Source organism: Diorhabda carinulata, chromosome 2, assembly GCF_026250575.1.
Source record: "Diorhabda carinulata isolate Delta chromosome 2, icDioCari1.1, whole genome shotgun sequence".
NCBI lineage: Eukaryota > Metazoa > Arthropoda > Insecta > Coleoptera > Chrysomelidae > Diorhabda > Diorhabda carinulata.
This window is the reverse complement of record NC_079461.1, coordinates 8,040,245-8,054,566: the sequence shown is the minus strand read 5'-3', so window position 1 is coordinate 8,054,566 and position 14,322 is coordinate 8,040,245. Positions and strand designations below refer to the sequence as shown.

At 31.1% G+C, this 14,322-nt stretch overlaps 1 protein-coding gene across 1 annotated transcript in view; it reads left to right on the top strand.

The window, feature by feature from the left end:
• LOC130890767 (uncharacterized) overlaps positions 1–14,322 on the top strand; it is a 661,979-nt gene that overhangs the window by 522,983 nt on the left and 124,674 nt on the right. The window lies entirely within an intron of this gene.

Below are 14,322 nucleotides of genomic sequence, written 5' to 3'. Positions count from 1 at the left end.
CTCTCACCCACTAAACTACCCTCCTTCCTAAATCCTTGGGAGTTGCGTACGCCGGAAGGATAACAAGTTGTCATTTCATCAGCGTACCTTCCCTATTTCCTTTTTCTCCTAAGCTTTTATCCTTCAAAGTTCCTGTCTTATTTTTCCTTTTTGGTCATCACGTCGGTCATAAATGTTATTACCCCCTTCCAGGTTTCCTTACTATTTGTTCTTTGAGTTGTTTTCTCTTCTCCGGCCATCGTACACACTCGTAAAGGACATGGACCGGGTCATCCCTTTGTCCACATGTTGTACATGTGTCGTCCACGGTCTTACGGATCCTTATAGTGAAGGTACCGAATGAACCATGTTCCGCAAGAATCTGCGTGACGTAATAAGAAGTGGTTCTATGTTTACACGCGACCCAGCTTCTTATGTCTTTTATTAGTGTCTACGACCACTGGGCCTTAGTTTCCAACCTATCCCACCTCTCCTGCCACTTTTTATATGTTCTTTCTCTTGCCATCCTTCTATAACCGGCTAGCCTGCCTTCTATTGTATATAGGCATAGCAACGTTTTTGTATCTTTCTGTCTAGCAAACAAATCGCACATATCGAAACTAAAGAGAAACTGCCAGTTCTTTTGAAAGCGAAAAACAGATAAATTTTGGAAATGTTCAGGATTCGCCATTAGTGCAAAGTAAATGCCTACATTTATCGGTGTAAGTCAGTCATAAGGGTATTTAGTATTTTGAACATACATTAAGCGACATTCTCCAGTTTTCGGTATTTCACCGTAATATAATTAATAAAATCAGGAATAGCCATTACTCTCGGATCGAATACTATACTTTATCTAAGACTATAAGGAACTATTAACTCTATTTATGGTTTCTCTAAGAGTCTCTGCTATTTTCACTCGAATGTTGTACTTTTTTTCCTTAGTAAGCTTCGTATATTGGTATCCCAGTTTGTGTAATGAAACAATTATTGGTCAAATTGCTATTACTCAATCTTAAACGGAATAGTCTTACTTGGTATGACGTGTTTAATATTGGGTTGGTCTAAAGATATACTGATTTTGATTCAATTTCATATTTCATGTCATTTTGGTAGAGCTCTGGTTGTTTGATACTGATCAATGTAGTTAGTATACTCCTTTATTTCCTTTTATAGAGGAAATTCTAATGTACAAATATAAATTTTTTATCATCTTTACGATTAAATTAATATGCTTTTTCTTCCTTTATTAATAAGGAGGTTTAGTATAGATGTCTAGAATTGTTTGGAGTGAAATACGTGAGTATTAACTTTTGTCATCATTATAAAATTAACAGATTGATTTTCGTCACTCGTCATATTACAATTGAAACCTTTTGTGGGGATTCTATTTGTAATAATTTAATAAGGCCCAGTTATTGTTGTCAATCACTTCCAAATTTTTTCTTCGCCTTTTTTGTATTTTTTTCATTGTCATCGATGTAACTTGATCCATTGGATGGAATCTTCCAGTTTTAGAATCACACAATAGCAGCTATTTCATTCATGCCAACAATTTGTATGAAACATTTAGCGTTTTGGTTATTTTAGATTAAAGAGTTTGATTTGATATGAGGTGATCGTAGGGAGAGATATTTCCTATAAATTTTATGAAATCTACGGTTAATGATATATATCCTTATTTTAGTGAGAGGTTTATTGACTAAATAAGGACCATTATAGTCTTCCATGTCTCCAATTTCCATATAATGTAACCGGTTCGTATATGAATGGATGGAAATTTGATAATTGAATCTTCAGGGAGACGACCAACCTATTAACAACGAGAACACTATTGAGTTGGTAGTCTCTCATTCAAACCCTTCTGATTAATAAGTACAGAATCTCAAATATTGGAAATCATTCTTTGAATAGAATTGAATCAAAGACGATGTAAATTTATCGAGATAAGAGAATTTATTTTGTTCTAAATTTATTTGTTGACTAAGCATAATAATTTGCCGTTTTTTAAATACATTTTATTATCATCTAGTCCGTTTAAGAATTAGTATATATGTATACTTTGACTTTTACCCACAAATTGTCTATTGAATTATATGGAAAATCTTTTCTGTCCAAATATACATCAACCTCATCAACTCAAATGAATCGCATCAATGATAATTATAATTGAGACATAGCTGAAAATAGAAGAGATACTTTGTTAGAAAGTCCAATCATAGTTTCCAATCTTAATAAGAATGGAATTCGTTAGGGTTGGCTAGAATTCTAAGTGGATATATGGAACGTAATAGACCAAAGTAGCTCAACAAACGGTCATTCGTTTTGGATCTCAACCATAATTATACTATAGTTTGAGATGAATAACTTGTCAAAGAGACTTTGTTTAGTTCGCTTGTCGGGTCTCTTTGGTATAATAAACCATTTATGTTCTCACAATAAGTTACTCATTCAAGTTTCTCTAGCTTTTCCCTATGTTTATATAATTTCCCTTCACAGTTTCAAATTATTAGATTTAGAATAAAATAATTCTCCAATATTTTCTCAATTTCCATTCAAATTCTTAATCTCCTTAGGTGTCAATAATCTTAAGTGATAGGCCTCCACATTTCAATAAATTTACTCAATTATTACTCCAATATTTATGATTTTGCAAATTCTGTTCGTCTCCTTCAAACGTTTTTCCAAAATTTAATAGTCGCCACTTTTGAAGTTGTGGAAAATGGCGAATGCGCCATCCACCATAATAAAGTTTTTCTACGTCCGTTATAATATTCACGTTTTTTTGTATTCAATTGCAATCATTAAGAATGTAATCTCTAAATCGATCAAAAAGCGTAAAAAATAGCGATTCAATTTTTCTAGCTTTGCGTCGAAAAGAGTGCAGTAACGTATCATTTTTTAAAGCAATTATAAAATTGTTTTATCATAATATTGGGCTGTTAACGCTTTCTTTCTCATATTAATTCGTTTCTCTGAAAAACTGTCACACTTTTATTTCTTGATAGTCATTCAAAAAAATCCGTTTTGTGTCTAATTAAAAGAAGTGTAGTTTTATTATTAGTGATGGAGAGTAATATTGAAGAAAGTTTAAACTGCACACCAGAAGATGTTGAATCGGCAACTACAGCGACTATGAATTTTCTCCCTGAGAAATCCAGGGAACAGTATTTGAAGGAATATAATTCTTTCATGGAGCAGCGTATTAAAAAATGGATTATGCAAAATCCAAGTTGTTGGTATCAATACCTTTTCAAAAATTCCCTGACTTATCGCAACATATTTCAATTTGCCTGATCCAAAAAACTACTCTGGGCATACATTTCGACGCTCTTTTGAGTTTCTATTAGTGGATTCCGTTGGTGATATAATTCAACTGAAAAAGCACGGTGAGTGGAAATCCAGCACAGTTGGGAGGGTTACGTAGACGACTCAATAAAAAACAAAACGGTTGCCGCAGTGAATTTTTTCATGGGAACAACTAGTTCGATTTCAAGCAACATTGTAAATGTTCACGATGTTATTTATTTGAACTCGTTAAATGTTGCCTATTCAAATACTAATAGTAATGTAAATTCTTCTTCACTTCTAATTAATAATGCTCACAGTTGTTCTTTCAATATTACTATTATAAAATAAAAATTGATGAAAGTTTTGTCGATTTTTTTTAAGCCTACGGACGTAGAACAAATTTTGTATGAAACTCGTAAGTAAAATTACTTTTCTTTATACCTCGGCCGAGTATGTTCTTTCGTCACTAGTAGAAGGGCGAAAGTTCAACATTTACTCCCTGTAGAAAATACACGCAGTTCCTCCATAACAGCTGGAGGAAATAATTTCTTATGTGTGATTAAACTCGTACCTAAGGACTATTTATTCTGTTGCTATGACAAATTGGTAATTGCTGTCATTAGTACTGCTACCGCTAGCCATAATAAATAATTATTAATGTCATTAAAAGTGAAATTCATAACAGCTATGAAGAAAAATCGTATACATTACACGGGCTAAAAGTTAAATCTCGATCCTGCTCATCATGAGAAGCAGGGCCGAAAATTTGAATTTCGGCCCTTGTAGTGTAATATACTATTTTTCACTCGTGGAAATTGTCGTCCTACTAGTGAAAAAAGTATTACTTTACTCACTTGTTGCATAAATAACTATTTCCTTATTTTAGCTCGGAGATATCGCTTTCGTGTTGAGCAGTACGGAAGTTTTTTATTTCTTGTAACTGCAAAAAGTTGAAATTTATATTGACTATTTATATTTTTACATTGAAAGTATAAATCTTTTTTTTGTAGCATTATCAATTAGTAAATTTTTAAAGCTTGAATCAAAAGTTTGTCAAAATTTAGTTTCATATAGGAAGTGAGTTAATTGAATAAACCGACATTATTAAATAACTTGTTATAGAGCGACACTGTATGTCAAAGTTCAATTCAATAGGTTGATTAAAAACTAATGGAAAGAATCGAAAGACGGCGAATGCACCATCTTTTGTAAGAATACCTCCACCATAATATACTTTTCGTACTTTTTAGCGCGAGGTTTTTATGAAATAGAAATTGAACAACCAGAGTACTTTTTATTTTAGGTATGGTGCAGAATAGTTCAGATAATGAACGAGTGCGAAGCATTGTTACTCGATTATTCTCATTTAGGTGCAGCAAATTGAAAGAATTGATATTTCTGTTGATATTCTAGTGACTTTACATATTGTTTGAATATGCTATACTCCAATCACGTGTCAATACTAGAGAAATGGCTTCCTCTAGAAAATAATAGGAGTGGTCAAAAGAAAGCTTTGACTCTAATGTAGCTATATATTTGTTCAGATAAAGAAATCTTTGCACACTATTTTTGCCCAATATAAAACATCCACTTGAAACTTTAGATACTTGTAGAAGATTATCGATAATACAATAAAACACTCTCAAAATGATAGGTAATTGGTTGCAAGCTTATAGATTTCCTAATAGATTTTCTAGTATCCTCTTACATGCCAAGGAAGAATCTAAGATACGGCTGATACATCTAAAGGAAGTACAAGTTGCGCTAAATATTCTCTAAAGAAACAAGGTTTTGGTTATAAGGTAATTAACTATAATAACTATATTTCCATGAGATGAAATCAACAATGATATAAGAATAAAATGGTTTACAGAACCAACCTGGTTTTCAAGATATTAAAACCTATTAAAACAAAAAAATCAGTTATTATTAGTTTGGCTAATAGTGGTACCTATCTAACAGAGAAGCAAAAACTGCATATTATCATACTGAAATAAAAATAATTCACATATAATTGAAAATGACAAACAAATATTATAATTTGGGAACAAACCCTAACCTAAAAATCAAAATGTGAAATACCTTCTTACTATAGGTACAAGGACTATGAAGTATCCAAAAAACATTTATTAATTATAATTAATTAACAGAGGGAAATAGATCTTAGAGATTATTCACATACATAGAAACGAGGAAACTGTCAATGATGAAAAAGAAATTTCTTTTATAAATTTTAATATAAACAAGAAAGTGCTACTTTTCCTTTTGAGGATAAAGTAATAATTCAAGGAAAAAAAGCGAAACTATACCCAATATAATGTATGACAATATATAGTTTAATAAATTCTGCAATTTTCTGTGAAATTTTAGCAGACAAAGAAACGTATATGATCTGTTTGTCAATATAATAAGAGCGATTTTATGGTATCATTTCCACTTTTTCTCCCTAGGCTAAAAAAGTATCTTTTTTACTGGGAAAAGTGAAGTACGATATTGCACCCTACAATGAGCCCAGGAAATGTAAATGTAAGCGAAAAAATAATTAAATTTAGGGCTGCTTTTCATTTTTGAGATATCAGAAATACAAATACAAAATCATTAAATGTGGTTAGAAACAGATTTTAATATTTTTCATTTTCATATTATAACACTTAATTATTATAATTACGAATATACTTATCTTCAATATTAAATCATATTTTGATAATCATCGAAATAGATCGAAATATAAAAAATCCTATTTGTACCAAAACCCATTTTCAATTGAAAGATACTCGAGTCATTTATCAAAACAAAAAGAAAGATATTTCCCTTTATATATTTGTGTATAAAATAATATTGTGTTGTAAATAGCAGGCTCCCTACTATGATTTTGTGAGTTTCATTGGTTCAGATGTTGAAAGGAAAGGAAAGTGTGCCTCTTCTAGTTTCAATGGTATGACGAGAACCAGCCAAAAATTTTGATGAATCCTATTTTGAATGACAAAGAATTGAGTTTTTCCAAAAATAGGGAAACGTAAGATCGAATATCAAAATCTAGTTTTAATAAGATATATTTCACCTGATATTTGGTAGTGATATACCCTCTAGCGAAAACAAAGTACATTATACTAAGACAAAATGTATTAGAGTAGAAAAAAATATAGCGAGAAGGGACAGAAAATATAAGATAAAAAAATGTCGGTTTGAATACCTGGGAGCAACAATGTCAAATAAAAGAAATAACTGAATATCCAAAGGAAGTGAGACGGTGGGGTCATTAAATGAATTTATAAAATCAGAGAAGCTATCTAGATTCGAGAAGCCAGAATTGGAATAAGATGAACAATAAAACGACTAACAATTACATACGGAAGTGAAAAAAGGGTTTTGCAAAAAGGATCATTGATGAAGGCGAAGAAGATACAGGAAGGAGTGGAAGAACAAAGAAAAAATGATTAGTTGCACCATTGGAAGATATTAGAAAGGGAGAAACTAATTGGAGCGCAAAAGTACATAATCGCAACATATAGAGAAGAATTATGAAATGAGTTGAAGGCTAATGAGGAAAGAAATTAAAGTCTTGAAACTTAAAAGTCTTTAGTACTGTGAATATATATACACTTTAGAAGAAAAACTTCAAAATTATATCATATTTCTGAATTTGTTTACCTGCGTAGATTATAAGCTGAAAGAAGAATTTGTAATTGAATTATCGAATTATAGACTCTGCATATAATCATAAATAGTTTTAATATGATCACTCTGTATAAATAACCACCGTCCATTTTTCATTATCATGCATGAAGTTAACATTATTTGTTCGTCATAAAATTGCACGCTGTTGACAATTTAAACAATGTAAACACGTTCACTATCCAACATTTATAACTTTGGTGTTTAATCTCTCAAATTATACGGTTTCCATCGGTAATCATCTGATGATTTGAAACAGTGTGATAAATTATTGTCATTGCAACGCATTAGTACAAACAAATAGCAATCAGTCAACGGATTCGTAGCTAAGTGAAGCATTGCGTCGAGAACCGCGATATATGAAACGAATTTTGACGTCGTGGTAACACATTTGATGACGTACCCTACACCATTTTCTCGATTGATTGTCTTCTATTTACAGTAATATTGATTTCACTAACAAAATGTATTCTGATATTCGATGAAATAGTAACGAGGGAAAACTGTAATGTTATGAGTTTTTGACTCTATATAAGTATACTACTACACCTAGATAGAAAAGGTTTTCATTTTATTCCCTATCTTCGACCTATCTAAGTTAATTACAAACCAGAACACACGTTATATTTTCAAATAAGTCCAAGTGCTAAACCTATCTCTGAACCTTGGATGATAGTGTTAAATCGTGTTAAATCACCAGTTAGTCTTTGGAGCAAACCATTTGAAAATATTGAGAATGAAATCTATGATTTGGATGCTTTCCGTCTGAGATTGGTTTTGAAAGAATCACCCGTTACAAAAAAACGAATCCCATTTCTATGTTACACTATCATGCGAATTTCAAAGTGATGAAATTTGGACAAAAATTAAGCAGTCAAATTTAAAAAATATGTGTGAAATAAATGACCTCTTGATAATAGTGAATGAACTAATGAAATAAAGTTAACCAAAACAATGATCAGTGCATGATCATCACGTGAACATCGCTGGCGAAAAGAGGCACGGCATTGTTGTTGGTCCTCATCGGAAGCAGTTAAGTCAGGTGTAGTATAGGGACGGCATTCGGTATCGTATTATCGTACTACAGTGAGATTGTTTCCAGCTGGCAAATATTTCTGGAGTATTTTCTTCAAGTGCCTACAAAATCGTTCGTGAGTACAGAGCTAATCTTTCTGAGGCTGACCCAAAAAAGTGCCTATTGAGAAACAAGTGACAATTCCATTGATGTTTTCGACAGGAGCGCCATCAGAAGAATTTTGGAAAACTTTTTCTTTCAAACTGTGGATAAAGAGTCGTTAACGGAGATAAAATCAACAATTTATTTATAGAAATGGAGTTTCAATACAAAAAACGCAGAAGAAATGGTCTATTATTAAAAATAGCAAAAATAATTGTGTGAAGGTGACAATACTTTAGAAGAATTAAGAAATTTCGTGAAGAAACTACAAAAATTCTCTACCTGAATCAAAAATGGGTTAACGCGGACATATTAAGATATTGTTTGGGTAGACATAAAATCTTCAAGGCAAGTATTTTTGGATGAATTCTCCACCAGATTTACTTATAGCAATGTATCTTCTCTTCTTATTTGATCGAAAGCTGTATCAAAAACTATAAAACATAAATAAATTTTCTCATCTTTATTTATAATTTCTCACTCATTTGTCTAATTCTAAATATCAAGTTATTTGAGCAGAGACTGATAACTTATCACCTCGGTAGTGGAAATGGTTTTCTGCCAGATGCTTCATGGGTATTTTAATCGAAAAACCGGAGAAAATAGACGGGGTCTCTTTCGAAAATAGGATTTCGAAAACTCTTCCAAAGCTTGAAAAGAACCGTGTTGTCGAATCAAATAATGCTTCGTATCACACGAGGAGAATTGAGTAAAATCGAATAATGGCTACAAGAAGAGCAGGTATTCAAAAATGGCTTACTTCTAAAAATATCAATTATGATGTAACGATGGTTCTTAGAAATTGTCAAATAAGTATAACTCAAACATTATTGATGAAATGACCAAAAAATACCGCCCTACCATTGTGAACTCAATCCCATTAATTTGATTTTTTAAGCTATATGTTACAGCAGATATTACAACATTTAATTTCTCTGACGTTAAAATTATTTTTCATGAAGCTATTCAGAGAATTACACCTGAAAAGTGAAGAGAGTGTATTCAACATGTCCAGGAAAAGATTGAAACCAAAATGTGGAGTATAGACATAGTCAGTGCTTTGTAAGTTAAGGTCCTAATTATAAATTTTACGACAGTGAAAACTCAATGTCAACTGATGGGAAATAAGAAAATGTGTTTATCGAGGTAAAAAAAGAAGATTTTATTTTGATGTTTCAATACACATATTTTTAAATTAATGTGCTCCATATTTTGGCTGTTCACTTTGTGTCTATTCCAAACTTAACGTTTACATTGTATATTTTTGTAATAATAATTATTGCATAATTATTTCTAATTTATATTATTAATCTGCTGTATGAAACTAAAAACTATTTCTTAAATGCGGTCCTGTTACATGCTCGGCTGTGGCGTTTTCAACTCTGATCACGTGAATACTCGTATGCTTTGATTTACTATATTAGAGTATAGTATGTACCTATTCCCTCGCCTTTCAAGAATTATACAGATAGAAACTACACTCTTGAATCAATTTAATAGTTTAACTACTAATTTTTGTGTTCCAATTTAATCGTTGATTTTGTTACTTGTCATAAGACAATAAATGCTTGATGTATGCATGATTCTTATTGAATTTCTATTTTTTAACAATAATGTGTCGAAAGATGATTCCTGTTTCTCTTGTACCAATGTTTGCATTCTTTGCATTTAGTCTATCTACTTCCTGCTGCATCTACTTATATCACTTTTTTTGGGAGTCCCTACTGTTTTCATTCTGAGCAAATTTCCATAGAGATTCAGATATTTTCTCATTATATTTTCTTTTCTCTTCATTAAACCCATTTCTAAAGTATATATTCGGTACGATTAAGGTGCCTATTCTTACTCATTTATACAATCATCAGTTATACTTCTTTTTGATTCTATTCACAACATAATGAACTAATGTAAACAAAAATACTTTATATGCATAGATCTCATTCAACTCAATAATTACAAACAATTCAGTTTGAAATGAACATATCTCTGGTTATTAGTTACAAATTCGAGTGTGCTTATCAAATTAACACGAAAAATCGAATCACAATCGGTTGGATAATCGCAGTGATATTTGGAAAATTATTGGATTCGAATACAGCACAAAGGTCATATTTTACATATACAGTTAGATTGTTAGCACAACTAGGATTCTTTAGATTATTCCTATTCTTTCTGTTTTTATCTGATATAGTATTTATATTCAATTTTTTTCTATATCTAGTACAGAATTCTGCACATGGTTTACACTTACTTTTGTTTTTATACGCCCTTTAGAGAGTTTTGAAGTTGTTCCAATTGTTAGCCCAGTAATTTTCCCATTTTTTTCTGATTCGTGTTTTCATATAAGGCCGAAAAGAGAAATAATGTGTTCACTATTGTTAACTATTAATTTATTGTTATTGCTTGGTATACTATTTGTACGTAAGAATAATAGACGGTGTTAAATCTTCATCTGCTAATGATGGTCGTATTTTTTAGTGACAGAGACGACGAATCTATTTATGGAATTCTTAAGAATATTTTCATTATACGGCCAAAACATTATACCTAGTGAAAATTCGTCAATGATTAGAATAGCAATATATTCAACGATTGTAGACGATGTATCGTAAAAACAGGTGAAGATTTACCGTAATCACGAGCCATCCGGAGAACTTCTGAACTTTTATTATGTATGGAACTATTTAATGTAGAGTTATCCCAACTCATATTGATATATGCTGATATCTTCGGGTTGAAGTCGGAGAGTTTTCAGGCAATCTTCGTACATAGCTTCTTTTGTTAAGCCCCAGATTTCTAAATCTGCAATTATTTAGCTTCTTAATTTGTATACAATATTTCGTGTATTAATTCTATTCAGGACTTTTTTTTTAATGAAAATTTCCTAAATTTCCTAAAAAAAGAAAAAAGTTACATGAAGAAAAATCTAGAATATTCTAAAAATTAATATGCAAAAACTTCATATTTTATCAACAAGTGTCAGCATTTATTTCAATATGAAAATAGGATTGTTGTAAACACTTTCCATGAATTTAGTTCGTTTAATGAATCTAATTCATTCAATGAATCTTGTTAATTCAATCGCTTGAAATCAATAGAGTTAATTCATTTGTAACATTGTAATTTTTAAAAATAAATTTTATAAAGTTAAATATATAATTTTTATTAAGAAAAATCAATATATATGTGAACAAACTTTTTATGTTCTGAGATAAGAAATGATTTTTATATATTTTGATCTGTTGGGTGAAATTTGATTCACCCGATATATTGTAGTATATTTATTGCACTGCTTCATACACGTATACAATAAATTGGAATTTATACATGTCTGATTCCTCGCATCGTTCACTTCGAATTCGAATTCTGCACGTAGATGATAAAATCATAGATATTACATTTTATTGAAGCTGGAAAATAACAAAGGATGTAAATTATTTCGACAATGTTGGTATTTCCAAATCAGTTCAGAATGAATAGTGAAAAATAATGTATTTGCTAGAGGTTTGGATATGTTATGAATGTGATTATGGAAAAATACCAATGATCAAAAACAGATGTAACAGATGCTGTGCATTCATTTTAAATCGTTCTATGACTCGAATTAGAATAGGAATTGAAACAACAAAATAATTCACTCATTCATTGGGAAGATCATCAACTATTGCAGATTCAATTATTCACTCTCAAAAATTCGAAATTTAGTTAATTTGTATCTGTTCGATTATTTCCTGGGAAATCTAGGAGCGGAAAACTAAGTTAGAATTTATGAAGCCAGTAGTTCATACTGAACAACTGTTTAGTGACATCACACCAACACTCACGATTAAACAATTTCATTATCAGCTGAGCTTTTCGACAACCTAGTTATTATCTTCAGAGAGAGCTTGAAACTGGAATGAGGTTTATCATACAATTTCGACCAAAACAAATACTTAGCCCAATTTGATTTTTCTCTATTAGAAGTTAATTGAATGTTATAAGGATACGATTGAATTGAAATTGAAATTGAATTGAAAGGACAAACTAATTACAATCTAAACAAAAAGGAAAAGTAAAATCAGAATCGCATCTTCTGTATATAGTTCATCTGTTAATCCTATAATCTAGTTAAAAAGAAATTAATGACGTGAGTTGGGAGATTTAATTAAGTTGTTCTTGAAAAAACAGACGCAATTATTATTCGAACTTATCAAAATTTGAGTATTCTGTAATAAGACAGTGACCTAGGAAATAATTTCTCATATTATCTCTAATTTCTGAGTTATATGCATTTAAACTTGCGAAATCAGAACTTATTTTTAAGTATATATTCTAAATTATACATTCGAACATGAATATGAAATGCATGTTTTTAGTGTTTTTGACGACATAAAAAATTCTACACTACTATCTGAAGGCTAGGGGCAGCTCATGCCTAATGGTTAAAAATCCATAACTTTCACAGCCTGTACAATCTAAAGATAGCAAAACTTAGTTTCTCATTTCTAGATTTTTTAACAAAAAGGTACTATATTAAATTTAGAGTTTCAGAGATAAGTAGATTTTTAGAGCGTTGTACATGCCAAATTAAAATGCCAGTTCACATAAAGCTACATTCTGAACAAAAGTATCATAAACTGTGATTATTTATTAAAAATACTTAAAAATACTTCTATTAAAACACAATCGAACATTTCTAATTGAACTGCATACTGTCGAACATCGTGTTAATTACAAAAGGAAAAAATTGGAATGTAGAAAAATTTTGTTGTTAACAAATGAGAACAAAAAAGGAACTATAATAAATGTTCGAAGTGGGAACACTTTCAGAGTCTACAGATTCTGTTTCTGTATTACCAATATTTTGAGAAATAAACAAAATGAATGCTTAGTGTTTAATTCATGGGAACGTGGTAGCTATGCAAATGGACCTTCCCGACCAATGCACCTATTAGAAAAAATGTAATTTTTTATATTTTAATTATTAATCTTTAATTAAGTTTTTTCTAAAATCAGTAATATGATCTTGGATGGTATAAAGTACAAATGCTTATTTATTTATTCATAAGCTCTCCAAGAATTATTTGAAAATGTTTGATTCTGTTTTAATACCACCTGTAGTATTTTCAATGAAAAATCACAATTTATGATAGTTTTCTTTAGATTGTCTCTTTATGGCAAATGGTTTCCTTGACATTTCTTTTTTATATCTCTAATTATATTCATCTATTTATTGGTCCTAAATTAATAATTTGTACTCGAGATGACAATATGTTACTGATAGTTGAAGTAGTTACATTATCAAATGAAACTGGAAACTTGATGGAAATGTATGTGTCTGAATCTAATTTGATTAAGTGACAATATATTCTGATACTTCTTTGTACGAGAGCCTTTTTTTTCAACCTTCGATAGACTATAAATAAAAGACAACAATAATTCCATTACCAAAAGATTGGTACACTTACGGTTACTTTTCGACATAAACACCAGAGAGATTGAGATATTTGTCGGGTCTGTGGACAAACTTTTCAATACCTCTTCAAAAAAATTTGTCGTCAATGAATCCTAACAGTTCAGTAACAATAGAGTACCAAACAGACATTCAAACTTCCGGTAATTTCGTAGACAAAGCATTAATGGTGAATCTGCGGTTCTCTTTAACCATTCTGTCAACTCGTTGAACTAGGTCATCTGAAACAACAGATTTGTGTCCTTGGCCACCTTCATCATACACATAATTATGGCCAAGTTTCCCCCATACACACGACTCATTCACCGATGTATTTCTGCAGCACTATGACCTTCAGCCCGTAGAAAACGAATCAAACTTCACAATTGGGGGGAGCATTGATAATGGCGGGCATGCTTACGTAGCTGTAGCACAACGCCGACTGAGTGTGTGGGAGCTTCGCAGTCGCCTACAGTGTATGTCCGCTTTATTTTGCTCGCGTAGCGTCTGCACGAATCAATCGGAGGTTGAAACAGGAAGGGCCGTTCCGTATAATAAAAACTAGAAAAAAAAATGACTAGCAACGCATATACGAGATAGATAGTTTTTGACAAATGACAACAAAAATGTTGAATAGATAAATTCAATTTTTGTAGGAGAGTCAATAAAAAACTGCTTAGTGACGTACAGGTTGTGAAGATGTATTGTTTCTCTCTAACATTTATATCCTCCAATTTCAATCCTCAGTACTTCTCACAATAATTTA